This window comes from Polyergus mexicanus, unplaced genomic scaffold (genome assembly GCF_030449975.1).
Source record: "Polyergus mexicanus isolate NDT 795.1 unplaced genomic scaffold, iyPolMexi1.0 SCAF_24, whole genome shotgun sequence".
NCBI classification, from domain to species: Eukaryota; Metazoa; Arthropoda; class Insecta; order Hymenoptera; family Formicidae; genus Polyergus; species Polyergus mexicanus.
The window spans coordinates 1,440,029-1,462,738 of NW_027223344.1; the positions used below are offsets into that span (position 1 = coordinate 1,440,029).

The window sequence follows — 22,710 nt, forward strand, 5'->3', positions numbered from 1 at the left end:
AAGCAGTGGTATCAACGCAGAGTACTGTGAATGATAACACATAAGAAAGGAATTTGATGTCGACGGAGCGTCCCACCCCACTATAGTTCTTATTCGAGTGTCGCTGTATGAGCAATAACAAAAATCATGATACGTAAACAATAGCCCTTTGACATACGTATATATATATATATATATATATATATATAAATAATATATAATTGTACATATAAAATATTTCGGCAACGACTTTTCAATAATATGATATTCAGCCTTGGTGGCGTAAACATTGGCGCGCTATTGTTTACGTATCATGATTTTGTTATTACTCATATAGCGACACTCGAATAAGAACTATAGTGGGGTGAGACGCTCCGTCGACATCAAATTCCTTTCTTATGTGTTATCATTCACACGACGACATCCGCGCAGTAAAGTAGCTGCGCGAGACGCTCCGTCAAATTCGTTTCCTAAACGCGATCGCGACAAGTACCGTAAAATAATTTGATAAGATGATTATCTACTTATCTTTTAAATACATTACCACAATAAGAAATAATTATTTCTTCAAAAATAAAATTTAAAATTAAATATATTTTCGACGCTTTATCGTTTGACATTTAAGAGCATCTAAATATGATTCGGATTAAGATGGAGCAATTAAACAATCGATTTGCAAAATCGAGTAATTAATACAAGACTTCGCGATACGTCAATCGTTTAATAAATATAATTAATCATAATTTAAAATATATTTTATATAAACTTTAATATATTCCGCGTATATATATATATATATAATATAATTGTACATATAAAATATTTCGGCAACGACTTTTCAATAATATGATACTCTGTCTTGGCGGCGTAAACATTGGCGCGCTATTGTTTACGTATCATGATTTTGTTATTACTTATACAACGACACTTGAATAAGAACTATAGTGGGGTGGGACGCTCCGTCAACATCAAATTCCTTTCTTATGTGTTATCATTCACACGACGACATCCGCGAAGTAAAGTAACTGTGCGAGACGCTCCGTCAAATTCGTTTCCTAAACGCGATCGCGACAAGTATCAAGGAAAATAAATTGATTTTGTCGCCCCCTTTGCTCGAAGTAATCGGTGAATTCCCGACTTGTCGACTCGAAGTGTGGTTCTCACGTGAAGCGAGGTTCGATCGTGCAGAAATTCGAAAATGCGGGAGTGTCGTTCAAAGTATCGCGCGTACAAGTGCGGAAGTAATCTTTTAATAAAAGTGCGGGAGTGCCGTTTAAATATCGCGAGTGTAAATCAACCTGACAATGAGAGGAGGAGGAGGCCTAGGAGAGGCATCGGGCATCGGTGAAGCAATCCTGTGGTAAGTAAATTGTTATTTGTATATCAATTACTTATTAATTGCATAGGTGCAATTTAAATTGAGCAATTAATCGCGTAATTTGATTCTTTATTTGTATGATTTAAACAATAGAAAATTAAAGAAACAGATTTTTGTATGAAAGCTATAATCTTGTAAAATTTTATACTTTTAGATTATAACATAAAAGTTATAATGAAAAAAAGAAAGAAACACTATTCATAACTCTAATAATTTCATATTTTTCAAAATTTATAAAATTATTTTATTAATCGATCTGTTTATTATTATATGCATTGAATATAAAATTCAATGCGTACAATAAATTTTTAAAAATATTAATTACTTTGAGCGTTGCTACATTCTGGATTTTTTATTTGCATGTTACAGATCAATGTAACAACTTCCTAACAACTTGAGAGGAGGAGGAGGCCTAGGAGAGGCATCCTGCGCCAGCGGAGCAATCCTAGGGTGAGTATTTATTATTTGTATATTAGTTGTTGAAAACCGCGTACGCGCATTATAATTACATCTTTTTATTTGAATAAATTAAAGAAAATAAAATTTAAAAGAAAGACTTTTACATAAATTCTATAAAAATTTCTATATGAAGAAAAATCTTTTTATGATCTATAAAGAGCTTTTTACAATTAGCATTGTATGCGTCGAATATAAAATATCCCGTATGAAATATTAATTATATTGTAAATGCTGCTATAATTTGAGTTTTATATTTGTATGTTACAGACAACGTAGCCTCAAGACCAACAACTCCGCTGTTGCGCATCAGTGCCGGTGAGTGATAAACTTAATTTTATTTTGAGGTAACGGATTCGTAGATATTGTAGATATAAATATAGATTGTAGATTATAAATAGATCCGTTGCCTCAAAATGGATGGGCTAGAAGAGATATATAGATTAAATTATATAATTTTTAATAGATTTTTTAATATATATTGAAACATATTAAAGTATTAATTTATAATATTATAATTTCTCTACAATAAAGTTGTTCATAATTAGTATTAAAGTGTGTAATGTAATATTCTTGAGAAGTTATTGCGTGAAATAAAATATAATCAGAAATTTATATCGTACCATGACTTTCTCCAATGGACAGTATACGCGCTTTTAGGTTTATATATACTCTTTTTGATTATTATGATTAAAATGACATCAAATACAAAATACAATATAATTTGAATAATTTTTACTTATTGTTAAATAAGAAAGAAAAAATTTTTAACTGATTTTTACGTTTGTATCTAACTGAAATTTATCCGAATAATGTTGCGTTTGTCATTTCATTCGCAAAAATTTTATTAATAAATTAAAATTAATTCAAAAATATAAGAAATATATTTAGTTTAAAAATATAGGAAATATAAAAGTTTTATAAAAATTTTTATATATTAAATAAGAGCACTTTGTTTGACATTATAATAAATTTATATAAAATAGTTTTTAATGTGTATCGGTGCGCACTAATGCATCCAAATGATGAATTCATAAATATAAAAATTAATTATCAATTAGAAAAAGCATCTTATAAAAAATTGCAAGCTTCTCTCTGCTTACAATAATTTTAGCACCTATTACGAGAATAATTACGATTAAAAAAATTGATACAAGACATAAAATATGGTTTTCGGCCTTGGCGGCGTAAACATGAGCACGCTATTATTGTTAACGTATTATGGCCTATCAATCGCACGGCGACACTCGAACAGTACGGTAGTATAAGCGCGAGACACTCCGTCAAATTCTCTTTCTAAACGAAATCGCGATAAATATCGGCAAATAATTTGATACGATAAATATAAATTATCTTTTACATATTTTAAATAATTATACCGCAACAATAAATTTCGAGGCACGGATTTCGCGGGATGTGTATATACATTTAATCAAGAGTTGAAATGATAGATATCAAAATTGTAAATGTAAATTGTTTTGTCGCGATGTTTCTTTCCCTTTATAAATAATAATTATTTCTCTAAAAAGAATTAAGATTTAATTATATTTCGTCCGTTCTGCTTTTTCATTTAACTTTTCGACGATTTAAATATGATTCGGATCGAGAACGCGCGATAAAATAGACGAATTGCATCCGTCCGAGTAATTAACGATAAGCTCCGTAATATTATTAATCGTTTATTAAGTAAATAATTTAAAATACTTGTACGATTTAATATTCCGCGATATACGTTTTAGTACGCAAAATATTCGGCTGCATTTGATCAATAATACGGTTTTCGGCCTTGGCGCCGTAAACATTAGCACGATATTATTATGGTCTATCAATCGCACGGCGACTCGAACAGTAAGGTAGTAGAGACATCGTCAATTCTTTTTCTAAACGAGATCGCAACAAGTATCGAAAAATAATTTAATGCGATTATTGTAATTAACAATTGATTAACTGTTAAAAATAAGAAATAAAACAAAATAATTCAATAATAGAGATAGTATTGTTGTAACGAGTGGCGCATGATTTTGGCGTCGTGTAAAATCAAGCAACAAATCGTATTTTTCATATTTTCTCTCTTACGATATAATAAAGTGTGTCTCGTGTGATTGTTTCGTAATCGGGACTGCCAGTGCGATGTATGCCGTGATCGTCGCATATTCGACTAATCGTAATTAACTGTGTTTTCGCAAGTGAGTATAAATGTCACGAGGAAACAGCAAGGGATGAACAAGAGAAGAAGAGGAGATTCCGATCAGTATCCGACGATGGATGGAGCAACGATATGTGCGATAAGTAATTTATATTTTTATTTACCATCTATATTATTTTCAAAATATATTACGGCCGAACAATTAAGTTTCGAGATTCGCTTCGCATTTCCGAATGTTTGATTCGTGCTGCCATTTTAGGGGATTATTCACAACTCAATACTCGACATGGGGCGTAAGTTTTAAATTATTTAAATCAATAGTTAATGAGATACAATTACGCAAAGTTGTGTTAATATAATTTTGTTTAAAAATCGGTGTAATGGAAAGAACGCTCGACAACGCGCCAACATTAAATTCTGCGTTAAATTAGTGAAGTCTCTAACAGAACCGTTACAAATGATTCAGCAAGCCCTTTTAAAATGTGATTTACGTTTTTTTTTTTATGTCATCTATATCTTCGAAACGTTACCTTTTATGCATAGCTGACTCTTTGTAGGCTTGTTGAATCATTTGTAACATTTCTGTTAGAGACTTCTCTAATTTAGCACAGAATTTAATGTTGGTGCGTTGTCAAGCGTTTCTTCCATTACACCGATTTTTAAACAAATTTTTAACACTACTTTGCATAACAGTGTCTCATTAATTATTGAACCAAATAATTTAAAACTTGCACCAAGTGTTGAGTATCGAGTTGTAAATAACCCTCTAAAGTAGCAGCACAAACGGATCAAACGGAAATGCGAAGCGAGTCTCAAAACTTAATTGTACATTACTCGTTCTTTTTTCGTTTCTTTAATAATGTATGAGATCCAATCTAAATTATTGTATAATATTATGCACGTATTGCTTGTTTTTTTCAAAATATATCTACATCGTATCTCTTTTAATCGAGGAAAAAAGGGATATATGCGATATATTGTAATTAATCTCTCAATTATACATAAAGTATATTTTTCCTCTCTCTTAAGTTATATATTGTATTAGAAAATTATATATTGTATAAAATAACCCTCCATGGGTACACCTTGACGTGGTGGAGTGGCTTCAGTACCTGGACGGTATGCCTTAAGGTCCTAAGGGTCCTCGAGGTTTACTGTGAAGGGGAAACCAAGTACCCAGCGTCGTCGTTGCTGTCATCGCGCCGCGGACGGCTCGTCGTATCGTTGGTGCTGTCATCGTGCCGCGGATGGCTTGTCGCGTCGTCGGTACCGTCATCGTGTCGCGGACGGCTTTCGCGTCTTTCGCGTCGCGTGTCGACACAGCATTGCCACGAGTCGCACAATGGCTCATATGTGGCACGCGCATTCGTGCGTTGAACGCACATTAGTGCGTCGTCGTTGCCGTCATCGTGCCGTACGAGCAACGATGCGTCGCGTTGTCGCGGTATCGCGTTTTCGCGTCGTCGCGTCTTCGCGTTGGACTTTTATCTCGTTTTCACGATTGTCACCGAGAATCATACTTTGTCGCCGACTAAATGGGATGTCTCTCAGCGTTGCAATTATTAATATATTAATACCTATTAATATAATTAATTTTATATTAATATCAGTTAATATTAATACTATATTAATATTATATATTATATAAATATTTATGTATTAATAAATTTAATATATTAATGTAGGCGCAACGTTAAAACGCCTCAGTATCGCGGCTGAGGTGAATGCCGGCCGCGTAGCAACGTATGTTCGTGCATAGTATAGATGCATGTTCGCGCGGTTAATCTTGAACTTCGGTTCGAGAATCGGCTGTTGAGGGCACGTTCTGCTCCGACAAACGGTTCGGCCCGAATCGGTTAGAGTTCGGTCGATCGCTTTGGAATCGTCGTTAATGGGTCCCTTCTCTTGTACCGTCTAACAGCACATTGTAGAAATACTAACATGTTTGGCATCTGAGGAGTCGGCTGTTCTAATTAGGTTCGATTTTCGCTCGCTAGAGAAGTTGATCTCCCGCTTTCGAAATGCTAGATTGTTAGCACGTAGAAGGTGGGTATCTTCATTCTCGACCCGTCTATCAGCCTTACGATAAACCCGGCTCAGTCTGTATGATAGAGACTTGGTGGTTCGTATGAAATCGTTCCTAACGATGTTCTAGTCGGCCCTCGATGGGAGCAGGCGCGGGTCAAGAGTCGAGCGAACCCCATTCGCGATTATTCCATCGATCGATTTCGTCTTCTTCCGCTTCCGCTTAACCTTTGCTCGAAGTAATCGGTGAATTCCCGACTTGTCGACTCGAAGTGTGATTCTCACGTGAAGCGAGGTTCGATCGTACCGAAATTCGAAAGTGCGCGAGTGTCGTTCAAAGTATCGCGCGTACAAGTGCGGAAGTAATCTTTTAATAAAAGTGCGGGAGTGCCGTTTAAATATCGCGAGTGTAAATCAACCTGACAATGAGAGGAGGAGGAGGCCTAGGAGAGGCATCGGGCACCAGAGGAGCAACCCTGTGGTAAGCAAATTGTTATTTGTATATTGATTACTCATTAATTGCATTTGTGCAATTTAAATTGAGCAATAACCGCGTAATTTGATTTTTTATTTGTATAATTTAAACAAGAGAATTTGAAAAAAAGATCTTTATATGAAAGCTATAATCATGTAAAAGTTTTTCCTTTCTGATTATAATTTTTATATAGAATTATTAGAGTTATTAGTAGTATTTTTTTCAAAATTTATAAAATTGTTTTATTAATCTGCTTATTATTATATGCATCGAATATAAAAATTCAATGCGTATAATAAATTTGTTAAATATTAATTATTTTGAGCGTTGCTACAATTCTTTTATTTATATGTTACAGACCAATGCAACGACCCTAACAACCTGAGAGGAGGAGGAGGCCTAGGAGAGGCTTCCTGCATCGGCGGAGCAACCCTAGGGTGAGTATTTATTATTTGTATATTAGTTAAATTAGTTAAAAATCGCGTACGTGCATTAATTCGGTCTTATTATTTGAATGAATGAAACAAGAGAAAATTGGAAAGAAAAACTTTTACATAAATCTTATAAAAGTTTCAATGTGAAAGAAAATCTTTTTATAATTTATAAAGTTATTTATTTATATAAAGTTTCTTTGTTAGTATTGTGTATTCATCGGATGTATAAATATTTCGAAATATTAATTATATTTCGCCGCTATAATTTGGATTTTATATTTATATGTTACAGACAACGTAGCCACGTAGCCTCAAGACCAACAACTCCGCTGTTGCGCATCAGTGCCGGTGAGTGACAAACTTTTATTTAATTTTAAAGTAACGGATTTATAGAAATTGTAGATATAGATTGTAGATTGTAGATTGTAGATAAATCCATTGCTTTTAAATGGATGAGCTAAAACAGTTGAATGGAATAACTTTTATTAAGGTCTCTTGATATGCATTGCATCTATTGCAAAAATAAATTAAAGTCCAAATTAAAGAAGGAAGATTATAAAAAAAATATTTTTCCAGTTTGTAAATTTTTTAATTTATTGAATAAAAAATGCCAGTAATTTTATCAATTATATAAATGTAATGGTAACTCATTCTTATAACGCGCGCAGATCTTATCCTAATTTCTTACAGCTCATCCATATCGTAGAATTTGTTTGTAGACATTGTTCTTAAACTTTGTTTTAATTGATATAAGAGAGACCAAATGATCAATCAATTAAATTATCTATAATATGAGAATAAATGGCATAAATGTTGTTTAAATTAATTTTTTTTTATTATAAATTATATATATGTATTATTATATTATTAAATAAATTATATATTAATATATAAATTTTAATTAAATTTATATATTTATTATAATTTATCATAATTTTTTAATTAAAATTTTGATAATTTGGCTTTATGTCAGTTAAAATAAAATTATATTAAAATAAACATCTAACGAACGATCGTAAAATCACACGATCATCGTCGAGCGTGAAATGTTTACGCTCATCTACTGACGACAATAATTACCGGCAAAAAAAGGAGTTTATCTTCTTATGAGAGATAAATCTTGCGCTTATTCGTCGGCAATAATAAATAGCCGGCGATAAAGGGAATGTTATCTCCTTTTTCGATCTCCGGTTAGAGATCGATCCAGAAAATGGCCAGGAGCAAGAAAAGGTAGGTCTAATTGGCCCGAAAAATGGATATAGGCTACGCAAAATAGGCGGCCAATACTGGCCAAAATCCGTAGCAAGAGGTTTGTAAGGTACAATTACGGTACGCGAGTAGGGCACGCGAATAGGACACGCGAGTAGGGCACGCGGTTAAATATCAGGGATACGTTCTCTAATTTTTGGATTTTTGCTGGTTTAGTTAGAAAGTAGGATTGTTAGGGCTATAGGCACTGTTAGGACATTAAAGAAAAAAACTAGGAATAAGATTACAATATATAGTAATAATATCTCGATAACGCGATTTTTTATAACGATATTTAAAAGTAAGACCCATTTTATACTGTTAAAATTGTCATTCGCGAGATAAAATATATTATATCTTATTGTTGATCGCGACATTCGTATAAAATCGCGTATTGGAATATAAATCGGGCGGTGGATACTATGTAACAAATCTCGAATGTCTGTCGAAATATCTTTGCATAAATCGATAGTAATTATATCGCGCGCGCGTGCGTATGTTGTAGGCTTTGATTATTATAGAAATTACGCGTATCGCAATCGAATATTACGAATATCGTCGGTTTATTTATTTGTCGCGTTATTTATTTGTTGCTCGCGGATTTTAAATCGCGATTTCTTTTATAATTTAATCGTTAATGTACATCGAAGCTTTGTCTATTTTTTGCGTCATTAGATAAGTTGTGTTTTTAATATCTTAAATTTTAATTCTAATATATAATACAATATTTGATCTTATATATATATTCTCTCTTATATAAATTCTGAATACATTTTATTTTTTAACTTTTTTAAAACCATTGCTTTAAAACCATTATTCTTTATATCTTAATTTTCTCATCTATTTAGAAATGATATAACAATGAAGAGATGCAGTCATATAAACAAATAGCGATAATAGATTAGCAATTTCCTGAAATTTAATCCAAGTGTATAAATCTGTTAAAATAAAGATTTGTAGAGGGATATTGTCTTATGTACATGAATAATTAATTTCTTATATATAAGCATTTTATTTATAAAATATTTTGAGTATTTATGTTAAAATAAAAAAACCAAATTAAGACAAATAACATTAAAAAAAGGAATGGCATAGATTATAATTATGCCACAATTTAGCATTAATATACACATATCATATATAATTATTTAGTAACAAGTTATTTAATTTACACACACATACACACACATACACACACATACGTGTATTAAATTTTAATTTATTAATTGTATTTCTCTGAGATTTTCTATTTGTCAAGTATGACCTGTAATTATTTTCTATACAGGATCTTATTATTCCTAACTAATTTTTGACACTATTACCAAGTGACTTATAACTTTATCATTTAATTAAAATATTGATTGTGCAATTTCAATAGCACACAATATAATTAAAGTTATATTTATTTACGACTTTATATACGGCTGCTCCGCCTTTAATGAACACATTTTAGAAAAAGATACAATTCGTAAAATATTGATTGTGCAATTTCAATAGCACACGATACGTAAAATAATAAAGTTCCGAACGACGCGTTAATTTCTTAAAAAATTGCTGTGCTTTAAGAGATAGACTCATTAGACGCGAATGACCCAGGAACAGACGTCGCGATTTTCGCCAGCTTATTAATTTTAAAATTTTAATGCGTCAATCCTTGTAACGGAGATCATGTAGAATAATGTCTTTCTTGAATAATATCGATATCTTTAACGGTAATCGAAAACAAAGCGAATAATGTATCTGACGCAAATGATTTCGGCAAAAGCATCGCGATTTCGGCTCGCCATGTAGCTTTAATATAATTAAAGTTATATTTATTTACGACTTTATATAGGGCTGTTCCGCCTTTAATGAACACATCTTAGAAAAAGATAGTAAAATATTGATTGTGCAATTTCAATAGCACACGATACATAAAATAATAAAGTTCCGAACGACGCGTTATATCTCCTTTCTCTATATTAGATCGTAATATCAGAACAAAGTTATTATTTCAAAATTTTTTGATCATTGTTGATTAAACGTGTGTAGAATAGAACGATTACGAATCGAGCGGCGCGATTATTAATTATTATTTGCTATATACGAGCCAATTTAATCGCGCGTTTTAATAACTTTTAATCGCGATGTGACAGGCAGTCATTTACAATTAGACAGAATGTAACTAGACTGTCATTCGATATTTATTTTTGAAAGAAAAGCTGCGCAATATTCAATATACTTTTATATTAATATTCAATATACTTTTATATTAATATTTAATATACTTTTATATTAATATTGCGTAGTATTTCTCGATACGCGGTCGCGACGAGAACTCGGATGGTATATCTTAAATTATTAATTACTGATTATATTAACTGATAATATCGCTAATGTTATCAGATCAAAGTTGTAATATTTTAGAACTTGCCGGTCATTGATAAAACATACCGAACTGAACAAATATAGTCGTATTTAATATGCATTTTGATAATTGTCAATCGCCAAGTAAATTTTCCGCATTAATGGTTTCTTAAATCGTGTATATATAATTTCTTAGATTGTAATTATAATTATATAAAAACAACTAAACAAGATAAGATTTCTCATAAAAAATATAAATTGGCCGCGAGAAAAGTAATACCAAAAAGATAAATTATCTGTACGACAAGCATCGGCAAACAACAGTCAAGGCACACGGTAGTGTCTCGCGTCAAGTTAATGCGCACTAACATCGAGGCACTCCTTATATCTATACACGAGTTGGCTAGTGAGAGTATCTTAGATTTTGGCGGTTGAACCTATCAAATAGATATATAAAGATACATTATCATAAAAGATATTATATCTATTCCTTTGACTAATATAAAATATTAATAGACATATGGATCTTAGTGTGATTTTTCTGCTCATGTAGTTCTTATATATTCTATGATTAGCAGTACATAAAAGATACCATATCAATCAATCGAGTGTTTTCTTTATATGAAAGTTAGAATGGAATATGAAGTAAAAATTTACGACTTCTATCTGACCTATCACTATTTTCGGTGGAACAAACGATTAAAGTAATTAAGAGTAATAAATTTTTTAAATACAAAAAAAACTTGTATGCTGCTATAATAATTTTCACTTATTTTATTTATTTATATTATTTAACACAATATTTGCATGTTGATCATTTTTCTGGTAAATATCCAAACATTTACTATTATTCTTTAATTATGATCGTCTCATAGATTTGAAATATGAAAATCTAAGATACTCGTACGTATATGAATACGTGATTCTCATTTACTGCTATCCTTGACTTAGCACGTGTTACAAACGTATTTCTTGATAATAACGATTAATGACGTAATCAGGAAAAGCTTCAGAATGCAAACAAGTTTTCAAAGAATATTTCTTTATCCGGCTTTATACTAATAGACATCATTACCTATACAGTGGAATAGAAATATCAATGAATAAACTGATATATTCGAAATAATTTTATCTTTTAATTGCGTATTTCTTTATAGATCAAAAAGATAATAAGTTAAATCAAGAGAAATTTATTGCCGAAATAAATAAAACTTTTGTTGTATCTATAATATCGATTTTTTTTTTGTTTTTTTCCGGAATAATTTTTCGATCGTGTATAAGCATCTGATGTAAATATGAAAATTTTCTTCTTTCAAACTTCAACTAAGCACTGCATGCAAATTCAATTTTAGTTACTGCAATTTTTTCGAAAATGTAAGGACTTGCCAATAGAACATAAATGTCTAAATAACAAGATATCTAAAATTATTTCGTTACTGAACTAATCAAGATACCATTTGTAAAAGTTTATTAATAAAGTATTTTGATCGATCCACCCTGTATATATGGCTTTGCAATAACAGGTAGAGCGTTTCCTTCTACAATTCATCATGTCCGATAGTCTCATCACATTTCTCCTCGTACGATCTTCACTAAATACAAATCCCAGAAGACAAAAATTGCAACAAAATTATATACAATATCGATTTTATCGAGTTTAGTGAGAAAGTTAAAAATCGACTGCAATGTTGTTCTCATAAGTGTTAACGTAAACAATTTTAAATTCAATTTAAAAAATCTTTCAATGATACACTGGAATAAAAAAAAAAAAAAAAAAAAAAAAACAACTCACAGTAACTTGACTTTGTTGCATTCATCCATTTGCACTTAATGTAGCATTTTTCATTTAACTAACATAACTACAAGATAAATGCGCACAAAATTAATATAGAACTTTCTAACTGTATAATATTGAAAATGTACAAAATAATTAATGATGTGGTTATAATTAAGATTAAGCTCGATTAATTTAATCACTTAATTATTTTAATATCGTTAAATCTTTAAAACTTTTAAACAACATCGCATTAAAAATAAGAGTGAAAAATAATTTTTTGAGAAATTAAACGCGCAATGTTTGAACTAAGCTATTATTAAATAAATTAAAAGTAAACAAATGTGTCAAATTAGCCTAATAAATTGAAATGAGCATTCATGTTGTGCCGGGCATTATTTAAATCATAAATTTCAAAAATTATAACTTCTACAAATCACATGCTATTACAAACCATAAATTTCAGAATCGAGAGACTAACAGAAGTAAACAAATGTAATACATCGTTTGACACTGTCATCATTTCAAATGCTTGAAAAATAATCGAGATATCTGCTTCTCGACATTTTGTTTGCGTATTTCGCTGGAGCTAAAATCTTCGCAATTTGACAGTATCACTTGTTTTCTTATTTTTTAGTTTGTGAGTTTATTATTGTGGCCATTAGATATCTTTCTGTAAAACTGTCGTAAAAAGAAACCAGAGTTTTTTCCCAAATACAACGCGCCAAATAATCAACGATATATAGGGAAAGCCTCGCGCTTTGGTATTACATGCTTCCACTCATCACATCATCTTCGAAGCTTTGGTCAAGTTCCACGAGTGACGACAGGGAAAAGAATTATTCGACGGTGCGATATCAGCTTGATGCAAATACCATGAGAAATTATAACGATGAGGAGGATTTGATACGATATTATTTGCACGAAAATTCTACCAAAGATAAAGATATCATGTAGTACGTGCATCATATCAATTTGACGAATAACAACAGCAAGAATGAAGACTTGATACAACATAAATTTCAAACACATGTTGAAAAGAAACATGAGAATGATAGTCAATAGACTGTAAAAAATAATAGTAAACAAGGTGGGGAACGGTATACCAAATCAATTTTATTTCCTCATTAATCGTTTTAGATTCTAGATTAAACGCGTACCGCTAAACTTATTTTTACCTAGCCAATGATCTATCGGTCAAAACATTCCATTTCCTTTCTCGAGATTCTATCGCGGCGCGTTTCTTTCTGCGTGTGCCCATGCATTTAATATTATTCGATCATTAGTCATGTCATTAGTATTTAAAGATTTGACGTTATTTAGATTGCCAATAAATATTTAACAGCACTCAAACGCACATTCATATTTACAAGAAAAGTTATAACTCACCTCTCTTTATGACAAATTAAAAATATTGCAAAAATTCATCAAACATATTGATATTCAAATATTTAAATAAGAGAGATTTCAAAATTTTAATAATACAATATTTTAGATTAAATGTTTGTTTTACTGTATAATACTAGAAGTTCGTTAAATATTTTCGGCATAATGACTAGAATCGCCTTGAGCAGAACGAATAATTTAATAATTGCCCATTGCAGTCAAAAGTGCAACTGCATCGAGAGGGAAAAAAAAAATATATATATATCTTTAACTTCACATCTGGAAGGGTTTAACTTAATACGAACGTTGACCGCATGATTTAACACCCTATGATTTCACTTTAATGTTTATGTCTCTATCCTCTACCCCAAATAAATTATCTAAATGAATTAGAGAAAAAAAATTTCGTAAATCGTTTGGACTTTTACGACTCAAGTTTTATCTTTATTTTATATAGTCTTGCCTCGTTAGAACAATATCTTTAATTATTGGAATTATCACTTAGCTCTCTTTTTCTCGCACAATAATTATGAACCATTCTCAACGATATTTTAGCAGTAATATGTTTATAACTATAACTGTTAGATTGAACAGAAAGTTCCTGCCATTTTTTCAATCTTCATCCGTTAGCAAAAAACGAAACGAATTTTCCGTTCAACCTAATATATGTTTGTAACTACATTCGTTCTAGAGGCCGCGCAATGTTATCGACATGAGTTCTATTAATTGCACGCTTAAATACTCCGTAATCCTAATGACATAATCGTGTAATAAGTTTCGGATGTATCGCATAGGAACACTGCGCTCTACGGTGTGTTTATTGAATTAATTAATTGCACAGTAATAAAATCGTGGTGCCTTTTTCGAACAACTAATGTAATATTTTTCTGCAATCCTTTATTCGATTTTTTTTTTTTTTTTTTTTTTTTTTTTTTTTAATCTCGTCTATCTCTATTGTTATCCGCGGACGATACACACCTGCTAAAGTACTTTTCACCGTGGAACGCAGTGCATTCCGAACAAGAATCTCGTAAATCCCGTCGGACGATGTCATTTGCACAATCGGGATTGCGAGATTAATTATCATCGTGGATAATAAGTGTCCGCGCGGCATCAATCACAAATTTCTAGACGTGGATGTGATGTTTCGTTGTGACTGTTGCTCAATTTTGCCGGCAAGCCTCGTTGGGATTTTAAATGTCGGGGTTGCCTCGCTTACTTCGTTGTATGTCTAACAATCTTAATTCTGTTGATTACACCGAAACGCATTACAAATACGCGATTTTAAGAAATGCCGAGCTCATATTTGCATGGCACGATTCCAATACTGGCTCTATTACATTAACATCTAAACGGGCGGCGCGATTTCGCGTAGGGGCGACATTATAGAAGAGAGCAAAAGTATTCCCTCTCTCTCCATTCAGCGGTATCGTCGTCGATAGCGAATCCAGTATATAAATATATCCCGCAGAGGAGATACATTGCGGATGTGCGTTGATCTATATAGTTGATACATATAAACGTACATACGAAACGTGGGCGCCTGGCAATGTACAAGCCAGCTCTGAATGAACTTCTTGCGCCACGCAAGTGAACGAATTCGCGTGCGTTTAACAACGATGTCGACTCATCTCGCTCGAAGGGACCGGAAGTCTTCCGTCCCTCGTAATCGTAAAAGTGTGGTCGCAATAATTCTGTACCTTAAAAAATTTTGTAACTAAAAAAATCAAAAACGGTATAAATGATTTTCTATTAAATCTTATTGGACGTTTCGCGATATCTTTAAAACGGTCAAATTTTATAAAGATTAAATAATAATAATAAAAAGAAAAAATGCTATAATTCTATACCCTTTGAAATACTAATAAAATTAAAAGCGATACAAACAATTCTTTGTTGTATCCCATTGGCCGTTTTACGATATGTTACAAAAATTGAAAGTTATTCTTTATAAGGGATACTTAAAAATTAAAAATGTTGTAATTCTGTACTCTTTAAGGTAACAAAATAAAATTAAAAGTGGTACAAACAGGTACAAATGGTTCTATGTTGAATCTCGCTGGCCGTTTAATATTGTAAGTTAAAAAAATTACTAAATTATTTTTTATAATAGATTTAAAAAAAATTTTTAAATGCTATAGTTTTGTGGTATAAATGAAATAGAAAGTAGTACGAACGGGTATAAATAATTTTCTGTCTATAATCAGGGGTCATTTTTCTCCTCGCGGCGGTGCCGTTATTAGGCAATGTACGTTCCAGAGTACGGCGCAAAGATGTAAAGCATATTTTATAAACATCTCTTCAAGAATATAAAGTATATTTTATTAAAGACCACTAAGTCATCGTTGGTCATCATTGCGGTGGTTCCCGAGAAGATTGGACCAAGATGTTCGGTGAGAACTTGAGCAGCTTGATGCTTGGCCATTGTCCATTTGGTTGCTGGCTCTTCAAGTAGGAGCTTAGATCATATCCGCCCTATTAACAATGGGCATGATATGGTGGCGACCTTGAAGCCAAGTAGCGACTTGCTGTTCGCCTTTGAACGCATGCGTTCTGTGATTATGCAGCTCCTTGTTGAAGCGGAACTGGTTACAGTTAAAGACCTATTCAGACATGTAGCTTTTGTCATGAATGGTCTTTTTCACGAGCTCGATGAATTAGGCTCGTTTCTCTTCCAGCTTGACCTGATTCTTCCACAAGTCATGGCCCACCTTGTGAATAATGGTTCAAGAAACAATTCGATTTTGTTTCTTAAAGTGATACAGCCAGGCGAAAAAATTTGATGTTTGGGAAATTAGTTTTCTTCACTAGAGTGCACATTGCCGAATCATTCTGTCGGTGATACGGTTGTGCTGCTTGCACTTTACTTCGAACATCTTCATTTTCTTATTGATCTTGCTGATGGTATCGATGCCTTCGTTTGCGCCAGCAGAAACTGGCGTATTAGCCGTCCACGAATCTTTGGAACCGCCTATAAATGATCTCCTGCTTGACATTCTTGCACTTAGCAAAGAACTCATCGGATAAGGATCAATGAGTTTGAGATCTTCTTGCTTCCTGTAATACCGGAATGAAACTTCATGACTGTAGATGAGGTTTCATCGAGGAAAACTCGTTGGCGGGATCATAATTGCAATCGTTCGAATCGTCATTGTCCAAATCGGAGATTTCAGATTCTTCATCTGATTTTCCAAGGTCGTCGATGGTCACCGGTGATTCGTCAATCGGGTCGTCATCATCAACTTCGAGCAAATCAAAGCTGTCCAGATGAAACTCTTGCTCGACGAGTTGTTTGCTCAATTGCTTGGCGGTTATCAAGGCCTCATATGGATTGTCAATGGGAGCGTCATCGTCGACCTCGAGCAAATTAAAGCTGTTCAGGTAAAGCTCTCGCTCGACGAGTTGTTTGCTCAATTGTTTGGCGGTTATCAAGGCCTCGTACGGATTGTCAATCGGAGCGTCATCGTCGACCTCGAGCGAATTAAAGCTGTCCAGGTGAAGCTCTTGCTCGACGAGTTGTTTGCTCAATTGCTCGGCCACCAAAATCTTGTATAGGTTGTCAATCGGAACGCCATCGTCGACCTCGAGCGAATCAAAGCTATCCAGGTGAAACTCTTACTCGATAAGTTGTTTGTTCAACTGTTCGGCCATCAAGGTCTCGTACGAGTTCATACTGATCGTCTCGCTCGTAAAAAGCGAACATTGAGATAGTGAAACGGAATGTTTTTAATAATTCAAAGTAATAATATTGATAATGTTGATGAAGCAAGGTGTCTTCTTGCTTCGGCTTCTCGTCGTGAAATCGTTCGATAGCCCTCAAAAGGACTGTTTTGGTGATAGCCTTGAAAAAGGCATTGCATTGTCAGCCATAGGAATAGGGCAGACATTGTCATGACAAAGCATGTTATTCGTAAACATCGTTATTAATGTACTTAAATGTAAATGTTTACAACGTAATGTTAGCGTCTCGCGGTTACATCTCGCAAAGAAATTTAATGCGATCACACGTGCTTACGTGCTAACGGTGAATTGCGTCGCTGATAAGCGATACGGCCAACGTGTAAATGGCGAAAAGAGCGAGTTAATTAAAATATTAATTTGTAAAATAATTAAAACCGATGTAAATCTAGCGCTCGATTTTATAAAAATTACAAATTGATAACATAGTTTGTACCTGTTTGTAGCGCACTTTATTTCTTTCGTATTTCAAAGGATTAAAAATACAAGGTGATAGATATTACGGAGTGGATGGAGGGGAAAGAGCGGAGACAATGGCCGTGTTCCAAAATTCATTATCAAATTCATTCTAGTATCGAAAATCTATAATTCATGTATATTATATATTCCTAGTACTGGCAGTGAATTTTGGAACAGGACCAATGAGAAGCAGAGCAAAACATATTAGATGTGGTCATATAACAGAACTCATGTCTCGTGATCTTCCAACAATCAAATCAATGTCTCCTCTATTTCGAATGTAGAATTAAAACAAAACCAATATTTCGCCGAATTGATAAAGAGAAAGAGAGAATAAATATTTTTTTAAATTTTTTGGTCTAATTAACTAATATTAATTATACCGTAAGGAAATATGAAATATTCAAAATAGCATTAAATAGTACACACATAGCTTATAATGTAGCTATCTATACCAGTAACAGGCAAGCATTAGGCAGTTACGCGCCACTTAATTGCTAATTATTTAAGAACGTGATGCCGTGTTAATTATACGTGTTGATGATTTATACTTCTTGTTCGCGCCCGGGCGATAGTTGCCGGGTGGTTTTTAGTGACATAGGATTGTGTGGAACCGCGGAATTACTATGATTTTGAGACAATGAAAAGAGCTAAAATTCGGTCGCTATCTGTTTGGAAAGCGATGGTCGATGAAAAGGTGCTTGAAGGAACCGACAAACCTGTTTTGAAGATGGCCCGTGGCCGGCGGTCAATGATCTTATCGCAGTATAATTCGTAAACTAATCATCCAGATTCTAGTCATTATATAGCCGAAGTAAGAATACTGCGTTCAATTTTACATTTCCGATAAATGATCGTTGCAATGGTTTTATCGACACTCTACCTTTTATAAAAGATTACAAAGATGTTTTTCGAACGTGACTGATAAAGCACGATGGCCGCGATAATTATGGAAAATTATGGGGAAAAAAAAACCAGAATTGAAAGTAAGTAAAAATAAAGTGAACAGATTAAATGCCCCGCATTTGAGAATATTAATTAATTTATATTCAATGTGATTGACCTCCTATCTTAAAACATTATAATTATATTAATAAAATTAAAATTAAACAAAAAATCTCAAGTTAATTGAGGCACTATTTTTATAAGTGTTATATGGAATGCGGATAAAATACTAACAGAATAGGAGAAAGGCATTATAATATCCATACATTGTACAAAAGAAGCGATAAGTTAGAATGTATCAAACTGCAAAAAGAGGAAAATTCTGAGAAGAATATTTAGACCATGCGTTGATCAATAAACATTAAGATACCGAATAAGAATTAATAAAAAGATATATGAATTGTACCGAAAACACCAGATATAATTCATAAGATAAAAACAAGCTGCTTGAGGGGAACATGTTTAGAAGACAATAATAGAATATTAAAGCTCGCATAAAAAGAACTGTTTTCGCGATCTCGAAAACAAAATTCATTTTGAGATGTACAAGGAAAATTATTTCGATGTCGGTGGTCCACCTCTCGTTCCGACAAATAGGCACAACAACCGACAGGCGCGTAGGTAAAACGCGTGCAAATTAGATTCCTTGCGGCAAGCATTCTGCTGATCGTGGGCTGATCGAGATAAAGCTTCTCGTAAAAGGATAGTCGTAAACTTTTATCGATATTATATCATGGAATTTTCAAAGATCGAAAGCATCCTAAGTTGATCGTATATCATTCATAAATTAATTATATTTAAATGGATAATTTTTTTTTACACTCAAGTAATTACACGAATGCAAGCAACCAGAGCATAACTAGGAAGTTATGTTCATGACATGATATGTTCTATAAAATTTAATAATTTAGTCTTTATAAAAGAACGTTTATTAATTTTTATGCAATATTCGGGAAATGTTCAACAACAATCGGAATACTTATTGCGGGGATCGGCAATCTTAATGGGACACTCACGTGCAAATTCTGAAGGAAGCGACTCTGTGGCACTGTACATTTTCAGAATGCGTGTTTAATCGACTCGATACAGCGCAATCGGATTCTGTTAATTGCAAATTTATGACGGCCGCGTGTAGAATTGCACGGAGAGCGGAAAGAAAATTGCATGTTATTCCTCATGAATAGGCTAAGAAAATCGTGAGAGACTCGTTCGTAAAAATGTTATTCCAATATTGTTAATTTATCTCTTCAATATTAATTTAACCTATCTCCATGATAATTAGATTTTAATTAATTAATTAGATTTTAATATCTAAATCATAATTCAGTCTATAAAAAAATTGTGATTATATTGTGATCTAATACTAAATTTTATATATAATAATAAAAGTTTCTTTAACAATATTTAAAGGATTCGTCTTGCAAATTCATTTTTTAACTTCTGCGCATATCTTGTCATTGCAAAAGGTAGCGATCGCGGTGCATTATCGCCTCGAATAAATTTTCAGCAGTCGCCACCTCATGTCTTGTCCCGGCATTGTAGGCGCTACCATTGATCGCGTTGGTCAATGATAGCGCCTACAATGCCGGCACAAGACATGAGGTGGCAATGTCGACGAGTACAACGTATATGCCTACCACCGCGGAGGTAGTTTCAAACATGAAATAATCACGCGTCATTGAGCAAGAGACGTCAAACGAGCCACGTGCGATATTGCGAACCGCGAATATTGCCATTATGAAGATCATTAGCAGACAAATGGCGAGGAGTACGTTATTAATTTGAAAAGTCTACAGAATTGATATAGTATCTAAGCGAATAAATAGTATAATATGAAAATAAGTAGATAGACATATGAATAGAGAATAATAAAAAATTGTGTTAGAAATGTTCAAAGAGATTGAGGAATTTTGCGGTAAATCGCGATCAATTATGAATGTTAATGAGGAACGCCGTGACGTATTCGCGGAGTTAATGACTATTTGCATACAATGACAGGTCGACATGTCACCCAAGATGCAATAGAATTTTTCGCGGATGTTATTGGGTGGTTAACTAATGAGTTAATCCAAAAACTCAAGTTGTTAATCATCATCGAAATTTAAAGATCAAAGCGTCATGTTTCTGTTATCCATGTTTCTGCATACCGTTCATTTTGGTTGTAAGATTTTTAATCTTCTTTACGAAGCAGATGTTTTACGCAAATATTAGGTGTTACTGCAAATTTTATGAAAAAGTAATTATATTATTGTGAATGTATATTTTATTTTTCGATTAATTTTTTTTTAATATAGCTTTTGCACGAAATATAATTTGAATGCATGTAATATATCAATTCTTTCTCTCTCTCTCTCTCTCTCTCTCTCTGTAGATGTGTTAGTATATATATAAGGCAATGTAGAAAATAAATCTAAATATATTCTGCGAAATAAATCGTGTGCTCCGACACATAAATCATCTTTAACGTCTCGTAATAAAAATAAATAAAATAAATCTTCGTTTATTCCGTGTTGTTCAATATAAATCTCGAAATACGATTTGAATATGTATTAGGTTTTTATCACTTTTTTTTGTTATAGATAATATTACATTCTAATACACTGTTTGATAGAATTCTTGAAACGCTATAAGAATAGATAATATAATATTAATATAAGAACTTCTAAAAAAATTATTTTAATCAAAAAATTTTAGTTCTAGAAATAAAATATATTGTGATAACTCTTTTAAAATCGATTTTATCTAATCAAAGTTTTCTAAGAATCGTAGAACTTTTAGAATCGCTAGAAATCGAGGAATTATTCAGAAGTTTGAAAAAAATTGCGCGTTTATTTTCAGAGGAAAATATTTCACCTATGGAAATTAAAAAAATTTTTATTCTAGAAATAAAATATATTAAAAAAAATATATATATATATATATATATAGTTAATAATTTTAGCTAACATTTTTTTTTAATTTTTTTTGTTCTAATTTAAAAAAATTGAAGATGAGAAATAAATTTGTTATTATGAGCTCCTGAAACTTATCATGAAAATTATATACAGATATCGAAAATCATGCAATTTCATTTCCTTCCAACATGAAACTTGATAACTAACTTGACTCCTGAACGGAAGAGAAGAATCAAACAATTTTCGTTTTTCCCAGGATTCAAATGTAACCGTGAAATCATTACGTCAAGGACCACACCTACGCATCCTATAGGTCCTGTAATTGATTTTTAAACTTCGTTAAGACGGTTCTCGAAGACAATTCGCCGCAACTTCCGTTTCTTTACGTTAATTATGAGATAAAATAAACATAAATGACTTTACATTATTTGTCGTTTTTATGATAAAAATGATAATAATTTTTAAGTGACAGTGTGTTCTCGCATTGCTCTTAAATGTTTTTTTGTTCTCAAAACTTATTAATCAATGTCAAGATAATATTCTTTTATAATGCTTTATAATAAAGTTGCTTTATAATAACTGTTTCAAATCATTAAAAATTAAATATCTTTAAGTTGATGTGTCTTTAACACTCTCTAGTCTTTTGGAAGATGATGCCTGAGTCTCTAGTTTTGAAGATCCAACAGTGCTCGATTATCGGCGCTATCGAACATGATAAATGGCAAGTGTGTGTATGGTGGCTACGATAAATCATCAAATCGCACCATGCAGGAAAAGAATCTACGAGAGCATCGTCCAACTCTGTTAATCAGCGGGAAAAGACGCGGCTAATAACAATCGATAATGAAAATATTAATTATTATTTGCTGCTTCGTGACTTTCAATTTATTTTGTCACAATACCGCGCTAGCATTGTTCCGCTCCGCAAAAGTAACGAAATCTCATTAATTTCTCTCGCTGACAATAAATCATAAAATATTCCGCTCTGATAATAGACTCGCGCAAAGGTGGATCCGACTTGGATCCT

General features: G+C 32.5%; 1 protein-coding gene and 1 long non-coding RNA gene across 2 annotated transcripts in view; one reads left to right on the forward strand and one right to left on the reverse strand.

Annotated features, from left to right (window-relative positions):
• LOC138943011 (tubulin monoglutamylase TTLL4) overlaps positions 1-22,710 on the reverse strand; it is a 173,444-nt gene that overhangs the window by 140,907 nt on the left and 9,827 nt on the right. The gene's annotated exons all lie outside the window — the stretch shown is intronic.
• LOC138943018 (uncharacterized) lies at positions 6,411-7,300 on the forward strand. The gene is made up of 3 exons (XR_011448407.1): positions 6,411-6,465; positions 6,818-6,896; positions 7,186-7,300. It is a non-coding gene; the product is annotated as an uncharacterized lncRNA (long non-coding RNA).